A 24,401-nucleotide genomic window follows, 5' to 3' on the forward strand; every position below is an offset into this window, starting at 1 on the left:
TGCTACTGTAACTTTCCTCTCTGTGAAATCCTTCTCTGTCCTGAAGCAATTTCCTTGTCTTTGTTTCCTAATCCCTAATCCAGTCCTTGCTCGCTTTTCCCCAGGAAGCCCTGACCTACCGTGATTTTTCTCTACTTTGTGCATGTTTGCCTTTGATAAAACGGTTACCGTGGCAACATAAAAATTATGATTACTGAACATTTAAAAAGAAAATACAGTAATAGGCTTCCTGGTACATCTAATGCCACCAGACAAAATATTTGGTTGCGAAAAGTAGGTGGTAGAGGGACATCTGTTAACGTCACCGTGTAGTCATGTTGTGCCAGTCAATGGAGTCCTATTGGAGTACCCCAGAAGATCCTAAACCTGAACTGTAAAGAGATTACAAACTGTTTGGATTCTGTAGATACTATATATTTTTTTTCATGCCTATATTAGTGTTGGAAAATAGGACCGCTAGCAATGGAAAATAGGAGCGCACCAGCAGGAATAATCCACTGTCCTTGGAATCTGGACGAAGTGACACAGAAGGCCATCTTTGCAGGTCTCCCACATCTTCAGCACTCACTGCGGTCACCACAGATATATGAATGGCTTCCGCCTACGACTCCCTTTTTGGATACCAGCCTGAGGGGGCAGATGTGCTTAGCTTTGGGTGCGCAATTTCATAATAACACATTTTTGTGATTTGCTATTAGGAAATTGCAAAGAGCTCTGTCCAGCAGTGTGTTTTACACTGTTTGTGGTTCCCAGAGGGTCACAATCCACCTACCTCATTTATATTTATGAGGTAGATGGCAATTTACAACCTATTGGGAATTGCTAAAAACACAGAGATGGTGGACTGCTGTGGTCAGCAGACCACCATGCCTGTGTTTGCTTTTAAATAAAGGAAACAGGATGCATTTCAAAAAGGAAGATGAAAAGTTTTATTTTTTAAGAGTAGGCAGTGTTCCAATAGAAAAAACAGTTTTACGACCATTCCTCAAGGGACTCCTTCCCATTTGCGAATGGATTACTGCCAAATTGAATTTGGTAGTAAAAAGTGAGTGTTGCAACTGCATTTCAGTTGCAAAACATTCATACATACCACTGCAAGTCACTATTAGGAAGGAATACCCTTAACACGCCCCTTCCTAATACTGAATCACAAACCCTATTTTGGGATTCGGTAATAGGTTCTCGAATCATAAAATAGGGTTTTTACATAATAAAGGGCTTTTTACGGTTGCAAATGGCTCAGACCGTTTGCCACTGCTAAAAACCTTCGTACATCTGGCCCTAAATGTGGGTGGGTGGAGGGTCAGGCTCCAGCACACATCTTGTGCAGGTTGTCCCTGCCTGCTTAATAAAGTATCAGAGTCACTCCCATGAGCCACCTGGATGGAGAGACAAGGACATGCAGATGTTGGCTCGACCATGAAGTTCCACCCACTGTGGAAAGGAAGTTAATTTTGCTGGATAGAGTAGAGGTGACTCAAGACAATAGAACTGGTTTCACAAATATTGAGGCGGCATCAGGGCTTGAGGGTGGCATCTGGAGGAAATGGTGCCCTGCTGAAGAGGGTGGGAAATTAGAGCAGTAGCAGTCACTGAGAAGCTCCGCAGGTATCTCTAATACCTTAGCAGCATGAACAAAGCTGTCTTAGGCTGTCTCTCGCTAGACTCTCTATTCTGCCTCTCTGAGTGACAGATATATCATATTACACACATCATCACCACATGAGCTAGCAAGTCTCTAATTAGAATACAAGACAGCACAAACATAAAGGGCAACATATTTCTTAGAAATGGGGTCTCTGGTTGGCAGTCAATATGTATTCTGTCCAAGCAGGGACCCTCAAACTAGTTAGATAAGGGAGATATACACCTAGGCTAACCCCTGCTCACTCGCTTGGTAGCTTGACACAAGCAATCAGCATCTCAGAGGCAATGTGTAAAGTATTTGTACAATCACACACAGTAACACAGTGAAAACACCACAAAAGGACTGAACACCAGATTAGACAAATTGCCAATAGTTACCTGAGTAAAACAAGACCAAAATAACACAAATCCAACATACAGAAGCAAAGTTATGACTTTTTAAAGAGCAAACTTCAATATAGTGCTTAGAAACACAACTGTTTGTTGCTGTAATTGGTGATACCACGGCATCAAGATGGAGTCATTCCCAACAATCTGACGCCAATGGCACTGGTCACAGAGTAGCACAGACCCCCAGGTACAGTATCTGGTGAAAATGAGGAAACGAGCCGGTGCACAGAGTCGAGGAGTGAGGCATTGCTGGATCCAGTGTGTCGTTGGTTCCATTGCTGAGGAGAAAAGGAGTGGAGGCGTCGGTGTGAGGCATCAGGTCCTTGCTGCAGAGCTGTGCAGGTGAGGAGGCTTCGGTGCAGAACGTCGTATCCTTGCACTTCCGGCTGGGTCGATATCTGGTGGTCACGACGTGGAGGGGCGACCTCACAGGATTGCGGACATGCCACGAGGCTGCAGGCACTGCCGCAGAGTCAGGTGTCACGGACATTGGTGACATGGCACTTCGGAACTCATGGAGTCATGGACTTTGGCGACGCTGCATTAGGCCTGCTGGGTTGTCGCACTCCAGCGGGGACCACGGCTTCAGTTGCAGGTGGCGGTGCTGGATAGGGAAGTGGTGTCAGTCTCGCTGTCGTCCAAAGTCGGTGCACTTGGTCTTCTTAGGTTTTCACCAGCTTTCACTCCCACAGGCCCAGAAACTGGAAAAGGCACCACCTGGTGAGAAAGAGTCCACGGTAAGTGAACCCAGAGACTGGTAGGTGAAGTCTTTTCTGTCCCTGAGACTTCTTAACAGGAGGCAAACTCAGTCCAAGCCCTTGGAGAATCTCCTCAAGCAGGGTACACAGCAAAGTCCAGTCTTTGCCCTCTCTGAGGCAGAAACACCAACTAAAGGCAAACCCAGCAAAACACACACACAGCAAAAGGGCAGTACTCATCTTCCTGCTCTTATCCTTCTTTTGGGTCCACTACTTATAAACCTTTCTTCCTTTGAAGTAGGAAAACATCAAAGGAAGGTCTCTGTTGTTGACAGGATCCTGCCTTGCCCAGGCCTGGCCCCAGACACATACTAGGGGGTTGGAGACTGCATTGTGTGAAGACAGGCACAGCCCTTTAAGGTGTAAGTGTCAGCTCCTCCCTCCCCACAATAGCCCAGGAGACTCAACAGGATATGCAGGCAACACCCCAGCTCTATGTGTCACTGTCTAGAGGGAATTCACAATAGCCCAACTGTCAGCCTGACCCAGACGTGGAATACACAAGCAGGCAGAGGCACAGAATGGTTAAGCAAGAAAATGCCCACTTTCTAAAAGTGGAATTTTCAAACTGACAATCTAACAACCAAATTTACTAAAAGGTGTATTTTTAAATTGTGAGTTCAGAGACCCCAAACCCCATATCTCTATCTGCTCCCAATGGGTAAATGTATTTAAAAGATATTTAAAAGCAGTTCTCATTTTAACCTATGAGAGAGATAGGCCTTACAACAGTGAATACCGAATTTAGTAGTACCTCACTATCAGAACATGTAAAAGACACCATTACATGTCCTACCTTTAACATACACTGCACCCTGCAGATGGGGCTATCTAGGGACTAACTTAGAGGTGCTGTACAAAAAGGGAAGGTTTGGGCCTGGCAAGTGGGTACATTTGCCAAGTCGAACTGGCAGGTTAAAACGGCACACACAGACACTGCATTGGCATGCCTGAGCCATGTTTACAGGGCTACTCACGTGGGTGGCACTATCAGTGCTGTAGGTCTACTAGTAGCATTTGATTTACAGGCCCTGGGCACCTCTAGTGCACTTTACTAGGGACTTACTAGTAAATCAAATATGATAATCATGGAAAAGCCAATTACACATTCAGTTTACAGAGAAAGCACTTGCACTTTAGCACTGGTCAGCAGTGGTAAGGTGCCCAGAGTACCAAAAAGCCAACAACAACTGATCATAAAAAATAGGAGGAAGGAGGAAAAATGTTTGGGGATGACCCTCCAAAAAGGGCCAGGTCCAAAAATATTTATGCCCTGTATGGTTTGCTTCAGAGGCTCCAGGTTCGACGGGGTGTGGAAGAAGTTAAGAATGCTCTGTACAGGAAAGGTCACCCCATTCTCAATGGTAGTTGCACCAACCTCTGTCTATGCCACACTCACTTCTAGCAGGTCATACACACAGGATATATATATAGAAATTGTGTAGCAAGGCTGCCTCGAGCCTTAATAGCAGCAGAGAAAGTGCCTCACTCCCAGTCTGGTTGTGTACTAAAAGATAGATATATTGAGGTCTGTTTGGAAGCTTTGCATGGCACAGAATGCACAATGGGATTTTGAGATTTCTGTGCCCTACAGCCGGTGCATCAACTACACAAATACATGTGCAGCCAGGATGCCCACATGGAGCACATTTTGTAGAGCACGGATGTGCCTGGTACATGCATACATGTGCACTTATGCAATGCATGCGGGTTGGCTCTTGTTCAGGAAGTCTTGGGTTCAGTTGGAATGTTAGCGCATTGTGGGTCAGAGGTTCAAAGCAGCTATAATTTCATTATCTGCTGCAAATACCAGAGCTCATGCAATGTTCCCAAGCACATTGTGCAACATGTGCAGCAATCCAACATATTGCTAACATGGTGCTAGGTCACAAACATACTAGCGCTAAGAAACTATTTTAGTCTTCTCCAGAACCATTAATGAAGATCGCAATCAAACATTGGCATGGGATGGTGAAAATAACTTACAGCTGTTTGGAATAATTCAAGAATTTTAGTCAAAAAGGGGACTGGAATCATAACGGCAACTCCCGGATGTTGTCATCTTTAAACCGAATGGCGAAAAAATAGCTTTCAAGGTTAGTGCTTTCCTTCATAGTATAATGTCAAGATTGCTGCATACAGTTTTCATATTTCCAAACATTGTCTGTGCCATGGAAGGTTGTGGGATCTATAACCTGAAATCAAATACAAATATTTTAAGAAGAAGCACCAGTCTTACCAAATAGTAGTAAATGCAAATGCCCTGACAATGTGATAACAGTCAATATGCTTAGCCAAAGACTCATGTGTTTCTAATTATTATTGATCAATCAATCAGGGTTCTCATGGAGCTCAGCTAATCACCCGATCAGGTCTCAAGGCCCTGGGGGGTGGTTCTGAAGCTCAGTCGAAGCACTGGATGGCCGATCATTTGAAGAGCCAGGTCTTGAGGTCCTTCCTGAATTGAAGCAGAGAGAGAGATTGCCTGAGATGAAGAGAAAGAATTCCAGGTCTTAGTGGCAAGGTAGTAGAAGGAACATCCTCTGGCTGTGTTTGTGTGGATCTGTAGGATGGTGGCCAGGGCCAGGTGAGTGGGACAGAGTTGTCTGACGGGTGTGTGGAAGGCGAGGTGGTGCTTGGGATATGCAGGTCCGATCTGGATGCCTTGTAGGTGTGCATGAGGAGCTTGAAGGTGATTCTTTTGTTAATCAGAAGCCAGTGTAGGTCTGTCATGTGTCAAGAGATGTGGCTGTGGTGAGGGATGTCCAAGATAAGTGTAATGGTGGTGGTCTGGATACTTTGCATCTTCTTTTGGAGTTTCTGGGTGGTGCCTGCATAGAGTGCATTGCCCTAGTCGAGCTCGCTGCTTTCGAGCGCCTGGTGACTGTTCTTCTGGATTCGATGGGGATCCACTTGAAGATCTTTCTGAGCAGGAAGAGCGTGTGGAAGCAGTAGGACAAGACGGAATTGACCTGGTGGTTTATAGAGAGCGAGGAGTTGAGGATGATACCGCGGTTATTTGTGTGGTCAGTCTGTGGGGGGTTATGAACACAACATATCATTTAAAGGAAAGCTCAATCAGTTTCATCATACTGATAGCCGTTCTTCACAGGACTCATTGGAGAGTAGGCACTCAAAGAAGTACTCTGCATATGAAAGCAGAAGTCATGCTGAGTATGGTATCTTGATTTGCATAGCACACCTGTGAGGGTATCCAGGCATGTGGAAAGGTGTGTGATCCCCAGGTCTTCAGTTTCTTGCACAACTCAAGAAGTGAAGATGAGCCTCTGATGTGTTGGGGAAGGTCGTTCCATGTCTTAGATGCAATGTAGGAGAATGAGCGACTTCACACACACTCTAGGAGATTGAGAGTGTGTGTGAGTAAGAGTGAGGCAGAGCGTAGGTGCCTGCTGGGTTGGTCAAAGTATATGCAGCTGGTCAGGTATTCTGGTCCTGTGTTATGTAGGGTTTTGTATGTGTTTGTGAGAAGTTTGAATTGGCTGCGCTTGCAAATGGGAAGCCAGTGAAGATTCCTAAGGTGCTGTATGACGTGGATGCTGCATGGGAGTTTCAGATTGAGTCTTTCGGAGGGGTTCTGGATTGTCTGGAGTCTATGTAGGAGTTGTCTAGGAGATAATGAAGTTTAATGTGTGTTGTGAGTTGCTTGTAGTTGGCCTTTTCAATCACTGAATAGGGGGCAGTGAGATGGGTCGAAAGTTGCTCAGCTGATTCATGTCGGCTGTGGGCTTCTTGAGGAGGGCATCGATATCTGCAAGTTTCTATTCATCAGGGAAACGGGCGGATGTGATTGAGGTGTTGATGATGTGGGTCAGGGTAGTACTCACTCATTAGTGATGTTATGAATATGCAATTCTGAAAGCTAATAATGGGGATTCTCAGTATAAGAGCACAGTATAAAGAAGTAGGAGAAAGGTTCAAATGCTCATTATACAAGGAAAAACAGTGTCAAGCTTGACCAATGAAATGAAAGAAACATGCCTTAGAGAATGTGAGTCCTGTAGAATGGAACATGGGTGGCAGTGATTATGGAAAGCACAGTTGAAATAACAATAGCTAGTCAGACTCTCGAGTAGCATCCAGAGACACAACTAATGATGAATACATCCAAATAGAAACACCAGATGGTCCCATAAATTCTCCTCATAAAGTTTGTAATTTATAAATGCATCTAGAGTGTGATATATTGCACACTACGAAAGTTGTTTTTTTGGTCACACTTCTCAGAAGCCTATGATATTATATTAGCTAATGATGGTTGGCTCAATTATTTGGCAAGGCACAAAATTCTTGATAGGAGCTAATATTGGAAGTTGTTTCTTCCCGGGTGACTGATAGTATAATCACAGATTGCCTTCCTGAATGCAATCTTCTTGAGATAATGGTTATCAGGAAAAAAGTGAAATTTCTCAAAGAAATGTGCTCCTTTGCAACCCTTAAATGAATCAAGAACATTACACCCATTATCTGGGTATCATCGGCATACTTATGGAGCAGCAGCTGATATTGTTTGATTGTGACAGTGGGTGCATGCTAACAATGGATTTAGATAGTATAGAGATAAAAAAATATATATAGCAGATGCGAAGAGAGCCATGTAATGAGCTTTCCCCAGACCAGGATCACAATCAGTGAAAACCCCCTATTTGAACTTGCAAATCTGTTACCCAAACCACAGCACCAAGATTGAATTCAATACCAGCAAGAAAATTCTAACAGACCTCAAGAGGGAAGATTCCAGCATTTTGGCTCAATCACTTGTAGGGGAAGATGGGGACCCAAAAACTGACTAAACCTGGAAGCTGTACACCCAGAGAAGACATCTGAGACCCAAGAACTGTGAGGACTGCCTTGTCTACCACGGTATGCCATGTCTCCTAGAAGTCTGAGTAGCCTGACTTCTTGCCTCCAGATGAACCAGAAGGCCTCACCTTCCTGGGAGGTGGTTGCAGGTGTGCCACATGTGCTCTAGGTTGGGGCAGCACTACCTACCACCCTCCGGTAAAGAGGAATAAGTAATGCAAGTGGGAGGTGCAGCAGTGTGCAGAACGTGACACTTTTCCTAGTGGACACTCTAACCCGTTGGGCATTGTGTCTATGGCACTGAGGCCAGTGCCGGTGATAGGGTCAAAATCATGCTCAGCCTGCTTATTCAGCATCCCCGTTGCCACCCCAGATACAGATGTGAGAACGCCAGAAGCCACTTGTTGCTTTGTGTTCACAATGACCCCAGGTCGGTGCGCACACAAGACTCTCCATGACCATGAAGGTCTAATTTCTCACTCCCCACAAGCTAAATAACCCCCAGGCATTCTAATTAATTCCAGAGAGGGCCAATCTGGATCAGTTTGAATCTGTGGACTAAGACAGATATAGCAACTAAAACCAATGATGTGCCCCTCTTTTTTCAATCCCCCCTCCTATTCCAGAAAAGGGGTAATCCAGCCTCTATTTTAAAACCCCTATTAAATCCATACAAGTAAAAGAAGGACCCACCAAAAAACAAATCCAACTCAGGCCTATACTAAGAGAAGAAAGCTCCCTCTGACAAATACATTGACACTGAAATGCAAAGAGACAAAGGACTACAAGCTAAACTCATCCCAGTGAACTGAAATAATCAAAAGACTATTTGCTTATGTACCTCACCAACCCATAAAACAGAAGCATGATCTATGTAATACACACCCCACAGTTCATAATAAATAAATGGAAAATGGTCTTTAATCCCCATGTATGACCCTGTAGGTTGTGAGAAAACCTATGACTGATAAAAACCCTACAATAGTAGACCCAAATACATAGAACTTGTTCGACAGATTGGAATTCATACCCCATGTAGGAATGCAACTTACCCACCAAAGACAGCCACAAGCATAACAAATACACTTTGACCACTGGGTCGAGCTATTACCTGACTCCTTAAACCCCCCCACCTTGCAGAAAAGCAATGTACTGACTTCTAGAGACATCCAACACGACTTGTTGAATGACACATCATTTTAAAAATCACAAATTCAGCCAGTGATTGAATTACACCAGGCGGAGACCTGGATGAATGCCTCGTCGGCCCCGGATATCACCATAGCCATTCTGGATGGCTACAAGATCACCGGCAGGGATCGCACCAACGGAGTCTGAGGCATAAACGCCATCGTCCACAAGAACACCATCAGGGTCACAACCTGTACTGACCTGTACCGACGACACCCTCAGCACCGCCGAACACCTGCAGTTACAGATCCACACCAATCCCAACACCACCCTCAGAGGAACCCTCATCTACAGACCCCCTGGACCACGGGCTCAGTTCTGCGACTCCATCACCGACCTCATCAGCAGGCACGCCCTAGCCTCCGCCGAGTACGTTCTCCTCGGCAACCTGAACTTTCACCTGGAGAATAACAACGACCCCAACTTGACCACCTTAATCGACAACCTCGCCACTCTCGGACTCAGACAACTTGTCACTACCCCAACACACTCCGCTGGCCACAAGCTGGACCCCGTTTTCTTCGCTAGCCCCCACATCACCTTCAGCCACACCACCGAACTCCCATGGACCGACCACCGCTACATCCACTTCACCTTCCAGAAACCCACCACGCACCACTGCACCCAACAGATCCCTCGCTGCAACTGGAGCAAAATCAGCCAAAACCAGCTGAACACCAATCTTGCCCGAAAACCACCCATCGAACTCACCAATCCCGACCTCGCAGCCTGCAACCTCTGGCTCTGGATCGACGACTGCACCAATACTCTCGCCCCTCTCAATAAACCATCCAACAGAGTTGCCAGCAAGAGAGCCAGCTGGTTCACCTCAGACCTTCGAGCCTCCAAGCAAACCTGCCGGAAACTGGAGAGAAAGTGGCTCCTCGAACAGACACCGGAAAACCATGCCGCCTTTGAGAACGCCATCCGCAATCACCATCACCTCATCAGATCTGCCAAGAAAACCTCCTTCAAGACCGCCTGGACAACAACGCACACAACAGCAAGGAGCTCTTCAACATCATGAATGAACTCTACAACCCCAGCTTCAACACAAACAACATCCCACCTTAACAAGACCTGTGCAACCCCCTCGCCACCTTCTTCCGCCACAAGATCACAGACATCCATGACAGCTTCAACAGCCAGACCACCCCACCAATCACGACTCCTCAGACTCTCAACCACCTTCAACTACGACCCCCTGCTTATCTGGGCCAACGTGAATGAAGAAGACACAATCAAAACCATGGGCACCATCCACTCTGGATCTCCGTCAGACCCATGCCCGCACCGCATCTTTAACAAAGCAAGCACGACCATCGCACCCCACCTCCGCAAAGTCATCAACATCTCCTCCAAGACTGAAACCTACCGCGAGAGCTGGAAGCATGCTGAGGTCAAACCCCTCCTCAAGAAACCCATGGCGGACCCGGGAGACATCAAGAACTTCTGTCCCATCTCCCTGCTCCCATTCCCGGCCAAGGTCATCGAGAAGATCGTCAACAGACAACTGACCCACTACCTCGAAGAAAACAACATCCTGGACCCATCCCAGTCAGGGTTCCGCTGCAACCACAGTACCGAAACCGCCATCATCGCCGCCACCGCCGACATCAGGGCCTCATTCTCCTGGACCTCTCGGCCACCTTCGACACTGTCTGCCAGTGCATCCTACACACACGCCTCCACAACAGAGGGATCCCGGACAAAGCTCTGGAGTGGACCACCTCCTTCCTCTCCGGTAGAACACAGAGCGTCCGCCTCCCCCCTTTCCGCTCCGAAGCCTCCAAGGTTTGTCCCTCAACCCTAAACTTTTCAACGTCTACATGGCCCCACTCGCCCGCGTCGTCTGGCTACACAACCTCCTACGCTGATGACACCCAACTGATCCTCTCTCTCACCAAGGACCCCCTCACCGCCAAATCCAACCTCCGCGAAGGAATGAAGGCCGTTGCTGAATGGATGAGGAACAGAAAACTGAAGGTGAATTCAGATAAGACGGAGGTCCTCATCCTCGGCGCCAACCCCTCAGCCTGGGATGACTCCTGGTGGCCGACCGCTCTAGGAGCAGTCCCAACACCCACCAACCATGCATGCAACCTGGGCATCATCCTCAACTCAACACTCTCCATGACCAAGCAAGTCAGGGCCGTCTCCTCATCCTGCTTCAACACCCTCTGCATGCTCCGCAAGATCTACAGATGGATCCCCACAGATACAATAAGAATAGTCACCCAAGCCCTCGTCAGCAGCAAACTTGATTATGGAAACGCCCTCTATGCAGGAGCCCCTGCCAAACTCCTCAAACGACTACAACTCATACAAAACGCCTCCGCACGCCTGATCCTCGATGCCCACTGCCGCAGCCACATCACTCCCCTTCTGAGAGACCTACACTGTCTCCCCGTCAACAAAAGGATAACCTTCAAGCTCCTCACCCATGCACACAAGGTGCTCCTCAACACCGGCCCATCCTACCACAACAGATGACTCACCTTCTACACCCCGTCCTGCCAACTCCGCTCAGCCGACCTCACCCTCGCCACCATCCCCCACATCCGAAGAGCGTCTACTGGAGGCAGATCCTTCTCCCACCTTGCACCAAGACCTGGAACACCCTTCCCTTGCCCCTACGACAGACCTGCTGACTTTCAGGAAGCAGCTCAAAACCTGGCTATTTGAGCAGTAGCAGCACCCCCCTCAGCGCCTTGAGACCCTCACAGGTGGTAGTGCGCTTTACAAATACACTGATTGATTGATTTATTGACATACCTCTAACGTCGACTGGCTAGCACAAATCCAACCCCGCACCCAAAAAGACCCACTGCAAATTGAATCAAATAAGTGTAGCCTGCTCTGCTTGGAATACTCCTTATAACTAGGTTACAAATATTGTGCTTCTAAAATTAGTACAAATCACAGCAACAGCCTAGAAATCACAATTATATTCAGCAGCTTAGGAACAAATTACTGACTGAGAAAAACAAATTCTCATGCCAGTGTAGATGGCTACTTTGTAGGAGCTTCTTCTTGCATAGGGAAAACAAATAATTTCTACAATACGTTAGAGGCAGCTACTACAGCTAGCAAACCAAATGTGTACTTGCATTTGGTGCAATGGGACTCAGAATTGGAGTGAAATAAAAACATAAAATTTAGGTATGAACTCACACTCAGGTCACAATAATTCCTCTATTACCAATACCAATGAGCAATGCAACACACTCCTCACATACAGTCCATTAATGTGTATAAGAACAGGTTTAATACTGACATCTCTGTCCAGTTTCCAGATAACACTAAGTAAAAATCTGCCGCGGCGTGTGCTACAGTACAGTGAGTATTCCAAGATGATGACTTCAAACTGAAACAGTCTTACACTAAACCATCAGCCAGATTATGAGATTCTCAGCCATGTAATAATGCTGACCATCAACAACAAGTCAGAAAGATGTACAAATAGAACAGAAACATAAAAGTGGAAATGTTTGAGACGAGACCCGTGTAGGCTAGAGAACAGGTGAAGGATGAGGCTTGCTGGACACAGGTCAGGTGAGGGATAGAACAGGAAATTTATGGAATATTTAGGCACAATCATATTATTATCATCATGATAATATTATCAATATTATTTCTTTGTACTATTTTTCAATATCATTGTGTTGAATATTTCTCTAATACATCATTGTTTCACATGTATTTGTATTACGTTTTTCATGTTTTAATATTTTTGAATGATTTATTTTGTGTAATGTAATTTTAGGATGTAGGGTTTATTTGGAATAGGGTGGCAAGTCGATTTTACAATTTGATTTTAAAAACTTAGGCCCTCATTACAACATTAGTGGTATATCCCGCTTACCGCCGTGCAGAAGACCGCCAACACACCGCCGCGGCCGCAGAATTCCGCCACAGCTATTACGACCCAGAGCTCCGAATCTGCCAAAAACTAGACACCCACAAAAGTCCGCCACACCAAAGGTCAGTGATAAACTGGCAATAACAAAACCTCCTCCGTCACGCTAACAGGAATATGCCCACACTATCACGACCCATGAATCCACGTGGTGATCTTTCAACCGCGGTATTCCATTGGCGGTACACGCCGCCGCGCTCAAAATACACACACATTTTCAAAACACTACCACATTGGACAAATCGAAATACACACACCTGATACACATACACACATCACTCCCACACACTCAATACAATATAAAACACACACACACATCACCCACAAACCCTTACGACCAGAAATTTAGACGAAGGCCAGAGAGACAGCACAGCAAAGACAACCCCACCATACAGAGGCACACAACACCATCACACATACACATCCACGCACAAAACACCACACACCCCTAAACATCACTCTACACATCACGCCACCTCACACATCACCCACACCACCGCATGGCACCGCAAAGACACCCCAGGTTTTCTGAGGAGGAGCTCAGGGTCATGGTGGAGGAAATCATCCGGGTAGAGAAACAGCTATTCGGACCACAGGTGCAGCACACCACCATAGCTAGGAAGATGGAGCTATGACGCAGAATCGTGGACAGGGTTAACGCAGTGAGACAGCATCCAAGAACACAGGATGACATCAGGAAGAGGTGAAACGACCTACAGGGGAAGGTGCTTTCTGTGGTCTCAAGACACCACATTGCGGTTCAGAGGACTGGCGGTAGACTCCCCACCTCCTCCCCCACAACTAACAACATGGGAGGAGCAGGTCTTGGCTATACTGCATCCTGAGGGCCTCACAGGAGTAGCAGGAGGAATGGACTCTGGTAAGTCAAATCTTAACTACCATATCCCCCACCCTACCTGCATGCTATCACATACCCCCACCCTCGCCCTCACCCCCATCACTCCAACTCCTCACATATGTCCCACTATCACAAACCACACATCCCAACACCAAGCCCTGCATGCAACAACAAAGCCTGGACACCCATCACCAATGCATGGCCACTGCACACATCCACACAGACCTCTAAACAACTAGCACACAAGGTCCTACACAAGAATGCAAGCACTGGGGTACAGGGTCACCCACCCATTGCACACCATGGCACACACAGATGCAATAATCATGCCTTTACACCCCTGCAGGACCCCTACCCAACGTCACCGGACAGGAGGTTCCAGACATGTCCACTCCACCCACAGAAGAGGCCCACAGTGATGCCAGCAGCTCCGTGCAACTGGATCTAGATGACCAGCCCGGCCCATCTGGGACCTCGGGATAGTCGGTTCCCCTCACACTGGCACAACCCAAAACAGACCCTCCCCCCTCTCGAAACACCAGCACAGCACCCAACCAGCGGGCCCATACCTCTGTCACCAGGACACATCAAGCAGCAGTGTGTCCACTACTACAGGGAACCCAGGCTAACCCACAACCCAAAGAACAGCAGGGACCTTGGGGCAGTGGCAGTGGGCACACGGTTCAGGGGACAGAGTCCCAGGAACACAGGGGAACTGGGAAGTCTGCTGTTCGACAGGGGGAGGACAGGCCCAGGGAACCCACTCTCCACGAGGCCCTCTCCAACATCATGGGAGCCTACCACCATTCCCAGGAGACGATGGCAACGTTGCTGGCCAACTTTCAGGAGACCCAGCGGCTGCAGGAGGAACAGTATTTGGGGTTCAGGGAGGAACTCAAATCCATCAATACCACCCTGGGCACCATTGTAGGGGTGCTGAAGGAACTCGTCAACACCAGGAGGGACACTCTGGCACAACAAGGGGCCCCTGACACTAGCCTGGATGATGAACTGCCCACCACCTCCGCTGGCGCTAGTGGACAGGAGGCACCGCCACAGGACCACGACACCAGCACCCCACCCCCTGCAGACAGAGAACCACCCCGCAAGCGGTCCCTGAGATCTAGAACAAAGACAGAGAAAAATGCCTAGACCCCCACCAAGAAATTAGACTACCCTGAATGTCATCCTTTTTTCCCACTTTGTCACCCTGTCCATCCATCAACTACCCCAGCTCCCCTTCCTCTGCCCCTTTGGACAATGCACCTGTGAGGCTAATAGACTGGACTCTGCCATGGACATTCCTCCACCATCACCCCTGACCATTTTACAACACCCTCCACTATTTAGTACTTAAATAAACACCCTTAAATCACAAAACTGTCTGGAGTCAGTCTGTGCTTTCGAAAATGCGTATTTACAATAACTGAGGAAAAATGCAATATCCATTTTATTGTCAACATACCTTTGTCACACAGCTCTAGTCCATGAGGAAACAAAGCAGATGTCACACAGTGGGGCCCACATCTGTGAAATCAAAAGGGAAAGTGACAACTCAGGGTCCATACACTGGGTGAAAGTGAAAGACAGATGATAGGTAGAACAAGTGTATCAGATGTAGCAAGTAGTGATGTCTTCTTACCTGTGTCTCCCTGGAAGTACAGATGAATCACTGTGTTTCTGTTGTCGATATCCACTTCTTCTGCTTCCTCGTCTTCACATTCCAAAGGCTCCACAGCTGCCACAAGAGCTCCTTCTGGACCATCCCCCACCAGAAAAGGCACCTGTTGTCGCAAAGACAAGTTGTGCAGCATACAGCAGGCCACAATGATCTGGCACACCTTCTTTGATGAGTAGAATAGGGAACCACCTGTCATATGGAGGCACCTGAACCTGGCCTTCAGGAGGCTGAAGGTCCTCTCTATAACCCTCCTAGTTTGTCCATGGGCCTCATTGTAGCATTCCTCTTCCCTTGTCCTAGGATTTCTCTCTGGGGTCAGTAGCCCTGACAGGTTGGGGTACCCAGAGTCACCTGCAAATGTTGAGGGACAACTGTTAGACACACACTAACCCTTAGGGACAACCCCAGACCCAGACACCTAGTCGCACTGGATAGAGTCCATGTCCTCACCTAATAGCCACACACAGTGCCTCTGGAGTTGCCCCATCACATAAGGGATGCTGCTATTCCTCAGAATGTAAGCGTCATGCACTGAGCCAGGAAACCTGGCATTCACATGGGAGATGTACTGGTCAGCCAAACACACCATCTGCACATTCATTGAATGGTAACTCTTCCAGTTTCTGTACACCTGTTCACTCCTGCGGGGGGTACCAATGCCACATGTGTCCCATCAATGGTACCAATGATGTTGGGCAAATGTCCCAGGGCATATAAGTCACCTTTCACTGTAGGCAAATCCTCCACCTGAGGGAAAACGATGTAGCTGCGCATGTGTTTCAGCAGGGCAGACAACACTCTGTACAACACGTTGGAGAACATAGGCTCGGACATCCCTGATGCTATGGCCACTGTCGTCTGAAAAGACACACTTGCCAGGAAATGGAGCACTGACAGCACCTGCACTAGAGGGGGGATACCTGTGGGATGGCGAATAGCTGACATCAGGTCCGGGTCGGACTGGGCACACAGTTCATGGATTGTGGCACGGTCCAGTCTGTAGGTGACAATTACTTGTCGCTCTTCCATTATCAACAGGTCCACCAGCGGTCTGTACACCGGAGGATGCCGCCATCTCCTCACCTGCCCCAGCAGACGTGCTCTATGGAGGAGAACAGCGAGCAGAGGGTCAGCCAACACTGAGGTACGAAAACACAACTTTATTCCACACATTTTTAAATCCACTATGTGACTGTCTTAGTGTGTATGCAAGGCCTAGATATGCGTAATGCATTTAAAAATAATGTCATGTGACACCCTGAAATGGCAGCTGCCTGACCTGTAATGTGGGACAAGGGGATATGAGGTAACTGAGCTGGCGTTGTACACCGTCGCGGTAGGCGGTCGAAGACCACAGCGCAATCCTGCATTGGTTAACATTGAACCCTATGGGTCCCAAGAGCCAATGACGATTTATGCCGGCGGTGACGGTACGCACCCCCACGGACGTGACCGCCATTTTCTGTCTGTTCACTCACTTGATACCTGATCTTCGACAGGAGAGGACCTACACTGCAAGTGCTGCTGTGACCTCAGTCTGGAAGAGACAATGGCTCATGTGTCTGGGGAAAGGGCCCCTGCCTTCACCACGGAGGAGTTGGAGAAACTAGTGGATGGGGTCCTCCCCCAGTACACGCTACTTATGGTCCTCCAGACAAACAGGTAAGTACACTGTGAGCATGCTGCATGGGCAACGCCTGTGTGGAGTGGTGTGGATGGAAGATGGGGGGGAGAATGAGGTGTGCATGAAACGACGGTGAGTGCATGTGCATCATGGCAAGGGTAGGAACGCGGGCCAATGACTGTGACGGTCTGGACGGTTATATCTTCTCCTTTTCCCCTGTACTATTCCTGTAGGTCAGCACCCACCAGAAGAAGGATATATGGTGTGCAATCGCCAAGGAAGTCCGGACCCTGGGGGTCCACCACAGACCGAGCACCCACTGCCGGAAAAGATGGGAGGACATTCGCCGCTGGAGCAAGAAGACGCCAGAGGCCCAGCTGGGGATGGCCTCTCAACGTGGGAGGGATGCCCGTCACACCATGACCCCCCTGATGTTCTGGATCCTGTCGGTGGCGTATCCGGAGTTGGATGGGCGTGTGAGAGCATCACAGCAGCCACAAGGGGGTGAGTACACTCTCATTCAGCTGAATCAGCGTGCATTGGAAGTGTCTGGGTGGGGGAGGTGGTCTGTAGGTTGCCCTAGTCCAGGGCGAGTTTAGTAGGCAAGGCCCCTTTGTAAGGCAGGCCATGTGGCACCCCACCCCACCAGTGTTCAGAGCCAACTACAACTAGTCAGGCTCGTGTGACTTCCATGTGTGCAGCAATTGGGCATAGGCCTTGTACCCCATGTCCCTGTGATTAATTAGGGAACTCTAAGTGCACAGCGTAGTGCAGAGGGCTTCTGTGTCTGTAGTGTCCGCCAACGGTAGCGGTACTGCATGCACTGAACATGTATTTCTTCTGTCTTTCCCCCTCTTTATTTGGTCTCCCTGTTCTTGTGTGCAATAGTATCATCAGGCGGAGGAGCAGTGGCACCGGAGCAGGAGGGAACTGCATCCCACACGGCCCTGGAGGGCAAAACAATGGAGTCTGAAGGCACCAGTGGGATGGAGGGCGAGGGGAGCTCAACGACGGGGACAGGAGCTGAGACCAGCGACAGGGACTCCTCCTCTGATGGGAGCTCCCTTGCGGTGGCAGGCCCCTCTTTGTCCCCCACATCTACAGATACAGCCGCCACCCCCCTACCAGCACTGCCCTCCCAGCAGCCCCTCAGTGTGTGCCACATGGCCGCTCACCCAGGAGGATGGGCATCTCCTTTGCCCCAGGCACCTCAGCCCCTGCCCCAGTCAGCCCTGCTGCCCTCAGTGAGGAGGCCATTGACCTCCTCAGATCCCTCACTGTTGGGCAGTCTACCATTCTGAATGCCATCCAGGGTGTAGAGAGGCAGTTGCAACAAACAAATGCATACCTGGAGGGCATTCATTCTGGTCATGCAGCCCAGCAGCAAGCTTTTCAGACTCTGGCCTCAGCACTGATGGCAGCCATTGTACCTGTGTCCAGCCTCCCCCCTCCAACTTCCTCCACCTAGACCCAAACCCCTGTACCTCAGCCTATCCCAAGCACACCATCAGACCAGTATGCACACACCTCAACACACAAGGGAAGCTCTGGCAAACATAAGCACCACACATCCCACAGGCACTCACACAAGCATCATACCCATGCAGACATACCAACATCCACTGCCTCCACTGTGTCCCCCTCCTCCTCGTCTCCCTCCTCCCTCCCTGTCACGTCTCCACTCACACCTGCATGCACTACATCTTCAGCCACTACGTCCATCACCAGCACACCCTTCACCACACACCCCTCATGTGCACTCACCACCCCCACTACCATTCACACATCCCCTGGTTCCTCTCCCAGTGTGTCTGTGAGCCCACCTCCCAAGGTACACAAACGCAGTCACACACCCACCCAACAGCCATCCACCTCACGACAGCCTCCAGCCCATGCACCCTCACCCAAAGTCAGCAAATGTACACCTCCTACAACCACTACCTCTTCCTCCACACTCAAACCCCCTCCATCTACCTGTCCCAGTGTGTCTAAAAAACTTTTCCTGTCCAACCTTGACCTCTTCCCCTCACCTCCCCCACCCCTTCAGTCCCCTAGGGCACGCCTTTCCAGGTCCCAACCCAGCACCTCAACCACCACATCAGCGGGAACAGTGGTGCCAGCAGTAACTGGCTTCTGGAGTGTGCCAAGCAGCAGGGCAGCCACTGTGCAAGGAGCCAGACCACGGACAGTCCCCCACCTCAGAAGCATAAGAAGTTGGCCACTGCGCGGAGGGAGAAGGGCAAACACCTGTCACCAAGGGCTCTCCCAGGACTACAGTTGGGAGTGGGAAGACAGCTGCGCCACCATCCAAGGTGGGGAAGGGGCACAGAAAGAAAGGGAAGTCGCCGCCAACCTGCACGGCGGACAAGACCGCCACCAGCACCACTGCCAAGGACACCGCCACCAGCAGCACCGCTTCCCAGGACATAGCTGCCACCCGCCCCCACCAGCACCGCTTCCCAGGACACCGCCGCCACCAGCACCGCTGCCAAGGACACCACCGCCACCAGCACAGCTTCCCAGGACACCGCCGCCACCAGCACCACTGCCAAGGACACCGCCACCACCAGCATGCTCACTGAGCCACCCACCAGCACCGCAGGCCAATGAGCGCCGCAGGCACTGCCGCTACTGAGGCCGCCACAAGAAGGATGAAGCACTCTGGGCACCAAGCCCCCTCCAGAACCAGTGGAGATTCACATCCACTACCTCTGTCCTTGGCAGGATGAAGCACTCTGGGCACCAAGCCCCCTCCAGAAACAGTGGAGAGTTACATCCACTACCTCTGTCCTTGGTAGGATGAAGCACTCTGGGCAACAAGCCCCCTCCAGAACCAGTGGAGACTGTTATCCACTTGACAGACTGTGGCTTTGCACTCCCCAGGATACCCAGGGTAAAGCAGTGGGCAAACCACCCACTGGAGAGACTTGAAAGACTGTGGCTTTGCACTCCCCAGGATAAAGCAGTGGGCAAACCACCCACTGGAGAGACTTGTGAGGCTGTGGCATTACACTCCCCAGGATAAAGCAGTGGGCATGGAGCCTCCTCGTGGCTCTGGCATCGTGCACTCATCCGCCTGAGGCGCCACCCTTTCCCTTCCCCCTGAGGTGCCTGTTGTATTTCTATCTAATGCCCCTGCAGTGTTCTCTCAGTTTTGGTCGCCCATGCAGTTTGGGCCCAGTGGTCCACGGACTATAAATGGTGCAGTACTTGGACTTGAATTCTTGGTGTATATATTTGTTAATAGTGTATATATATTTTTGAGTACTGGATTTTAATTGATTACAATCGTTATAATCATTTTCTTTTGTCTTTGCATTCTTCCACGGGGACTGGGGGGGGTGGAACTGTAATGTATCAACATGTATTTGTGTGTGTGTTGTAGTGGGTGAGGGTGGGGGTGGGGGTGCTGCGTGTTGCGTCTGTGCATCACTCTCTTTTCCCTTCCCCCTCCCCTGTGTCGTAGGTGCAGTACTCACTGTGGTTTTCGCCGCCGACGTTCCTGGTAGAGGAGAAGGTAGACAAAGGCAGGTAGAATATGGAGTTCGGGCTCCATGGCGTCCTAGTTCCTCGTGGGGTGTGTAGAGATGAGGGTTTTTCCTTCCAAGTCCTGTTTCTGCCGTGTTTTTGTTCGCAGCAAATCTGCCCCGGAAAAGGTGGCGGATTGGCCTGTTGTAATACTGTGGGCGGTACATTGTCTTCCGCCTGTCTGTTGGCGGTTACCACCGCAATGTTTGTTTGTACCGCTGTGGTGGTCGGAGTGTTAAAGTGGCTGTCTATGTTGGCGCTTTCCACCATGGTCGTGATTCCATTTTTTTTACCACCGGCCTGCTTGCGCTTTTACCACCGCTTTAACACCAACCACCAGGGTTGTAATGAGGGCCTTAGTTTTTTCACTGGTTTTGTGGTGGGATAAAAATATATTTTAAATGATTTGTTTTTTAAATGTTAATTGTGTATAATTTATTCATAATAATTCATTACACATATTTACTTTTTTTTGTAATATTATTGTTCTATAAATCTGGCATTTCTTAAAATGTATTTTTAATTGTTGCCTAAATTAAAATTATGTGGGTTTTTATTATATTGTGCACCGATATATTTTATTTTACTATGTTATGCATATTTTTGTCATAGTCACTTAATGGTGTTGCTGCAATATATGTCATAGAAATTTGTGCTAAAACATTCTTTTATTCAAATTTCCATTTCTTGTATAACAAATTCAAATGAAGGAAAATATTAAATAAATGCTTATTGTGTTGTAAATTATTTTGTTTGTACGATTTACGTATTTCTATTTTTTTATTAGTTCTGAATTTCTAATTTTTCTCGTATGCTAATAATTTGTATTCATCATTTGTTTTGTTTTTTCTGCACTCATTTGTTTGTTGATCTACCCTATATTACCATATTTCCACAATCCGATAGTGTTGGAAGTGGAAATAGTAAACTGGACCCATATAAAGTCCATATTTTCCTACAATATACTTATGTTTGGAGAGGGAACAGTAATGTAAAATTCTGAATGGTCTGCCAATAGCTATAAATTGGTTAAATTTGGAGTAGGAATACACATTAAAACTCCCAACAATGTCTCCAATGTGCCAATGTTTGAAGAGGGAATAGTAACTCTGCTCCCCCTTATCAAACACTTTTCACACTGTGGTTATGTTTGACATGAAAAAAATGTGGGAACAGTAATTTTGATTCTATGCACAGTCTAATACTTTCCGCAAGGTGACTTAGGGCCTCATTATGAGTTTTCTGGTCCTGTGAACTCCATGTTGGTGGTGGCGATCCGACCGCCGATGTTCTGGGGGAGTGGACCGACATATTACAAGTATGGCGGTTGTAGAAACAGAAGACCGCCAGCGGTCCGCCAGCACCGCCAGCCAGCACAGACGCCATGGTCATCAAGAAGCACAAACAGGCTGGTGGAGACTGTGGCGGTCATTCTGACCGCGGCGGTCGGCGGTCGCCGCCCGCCAGGCGGTTCCCGCCGAAAGACCGATCCGCGGTCAAAAGACCACAGCGGCCATTCCGGCTTTCCCGTTGGGCCGGCAGGCGACCGCCAGAAGACCGCCGGCCGGCCCAGTGGGAAAGCCCCTTCAACAATGAAGCCGGCTCGGAATGGAGCCAGCGGAGTTGCAGGGGTGCGACGGGTGCAGTGGCAGCCGTCGCGATTTTCACTGTCTCCAAAGCAGACAGTGAAAATCTTTGTGGGGCCCTGTTAGGGGGCACCTGCACTGCCCCTGCCAGTGGCATGGGCAGTGCAGGGGCCCCCAGGGGCCCCACAGCACCCGTTCCCGCCATACTGGTTCTGGCGGTGGACACCGCCAGAAACAGGCTGGCGGGAAGGGGGTCGGAGTCCCCATGGCGGTGCTGCAAGCAGCGCCGCCATGGCGGATTCCCTGGGCCAGCGGGAAACCGGCGGGAAACCGCCGGCTCCCCTTTTCTGACCGCGGCTTTACCGCCGCGGTCAGAATCGCCCAGGAAGCACCGCCAGCCTGTTGGCGGTGCTTCCGCTGCCCTCCGCCCTGGCAGTCATGGACCGCCAGGGTCGGAATGACCCCCTGTGTTTCCTCTGGAGTCATTACGAGGTTGCACACCACCAATGTGACCGAGACAGTCCAACCACCAGGGAGAAACTGGCAGAAACGGACAGTATAAAGGGAGACACTTACCTGCAGACAGCTGCATATGTCTGGAGCAGGCATGGAATCCTTCGCAAACATCATGCCACTGCTCATGCTTACCGAGAGACAACAAAATCAACACCCCTGTGGACAACAGCAACTGTAAGTACATACACCTACCTGTATAATTAAACTTAAAAACAGCTTGTAGCGCTGGCAAACACTTCATGGGGGGACAACATGGGCAGCAGGCACACGTCTCAAACCACACACAATCACTGAAATATAGTAACACAGACACCTACACACTCACAATATGCAACCACCACACAGTCACACTGCCCTGCAGCAATACACAAATGCACATGTCCACACAGCTCAGGCACAGGGACACTGAAGGCTACACAACACAGACACCTACAGCACATACACAAATACTAATCACACACTCACATTCAACACTGGCCAGGGACTGTCCACACATACACCACACATATCGATCGATGTTGCATGGAATACATACCACACCACCAAGAAACAGCCCTGCAATGGACACACACATCACACCACAATGGAATACACAATAGACAGAGAGACAAATAGATAACATAGAAAAAGTGCACCATACCAACAATACCTGCACAGTTGGGATGGGAGCATTAGGAGCATACATGGAAGTAGGCTGCACTGGGGCATGTATCATCTTGAACAGGCCCCTCAAACAACATACACACAGGAAATGGCCCTACATGGATCTCAGGGACAAACAATACCAAAATCAATTGTCATGCACAGCTACACAATGAGGATGAGCAAGCCAACAAAGCATATACTACCACACTGTGGAACATACCTCTACATGAACTAGCTGCAGGAACACACATCTAACTGGACACATGCACACCCAAATGCTAAGCAACCTAGCACAACTTAACACACTCCATGTCTGCAATAACAAAACTCACAAATACACACATGACATGTATATGATAGTCATTTCAGGGGGACAAGACCTACACCACACATGCCCACACTGGACAAAACAAAAAGAAATACTTACCATATCAAACAGTGCACAATGCCATGAAACCAACATTGCATATACACACAGACCTAAAACACAACATATACCCTTCCCTTCGGGGACAACAGCACTGCACACAAACTCACACACTGCAGACAACAGCACATGGAGCAGCAATCAGGCACAGACCCACACAACTGGAGACACCCAACCAATGTCACTCAGGAACAATGTCAACCTAGGAAAGGAATTGCAGGACAAAGGTATAACCAGCAAAATCAACGCTTTAATACTAACATAAATTATGGCAAAAACAACATCCAAAGGCCATTGACCAGTCCAATAAATGTCCAAATCATGGACAAGTAGCCCCCAGCAAAAACGTACACTTAAGTGGCAGATACATGTGCCATAACGTCTGGTTGTATGCCGTTTGGATTTCCCAAATTTACCCACAAGAAAATCATGATGTCAAAGTACTACAATTATATGGATGAAGTCTGGCAAACCCCACAACCATACTACAACTAGGTGGCCTCTCAATCCCCAATGCTGTGCCACATACAGCAGACTCCAGTTAAATTATAGCCAACAAAAGTATCCTATTGTAAAGTACGCACCCATTTTTCACACAAACGTCTACACAAATCCATTTAGCATTTTCATGATTTACCAGCAATTTTAGATGAAGCCAGTGCCATCCAGCTGACTCTGATATAAAAAAAGTGCAAAAGAGTATTTGAAATAGTAATACCCATATCATAATGGAGACAACTCAACAATGTACAGATCTACAAGTGACATCTGCCACAATAGAGTCAAGGAGGTACTATCAGTGTCACAGA

The sequence above is a fragment of the Pleurodeles waltl genome, chromosome 2_2 (assembly GCF_031143425.1).
Source record: "Pleurodeles waltl isolate 20211129_DDA chromosome 2_2, aPleWal1.hap1.20221129, whole genome shotgun sequence".
Taxonomy (NCBI): Eukaryota; Metazoa; Chordata; class Amphibia; order Caudata; family Salamandridae; genus Pleurodeles; species Pleurodeles waltl.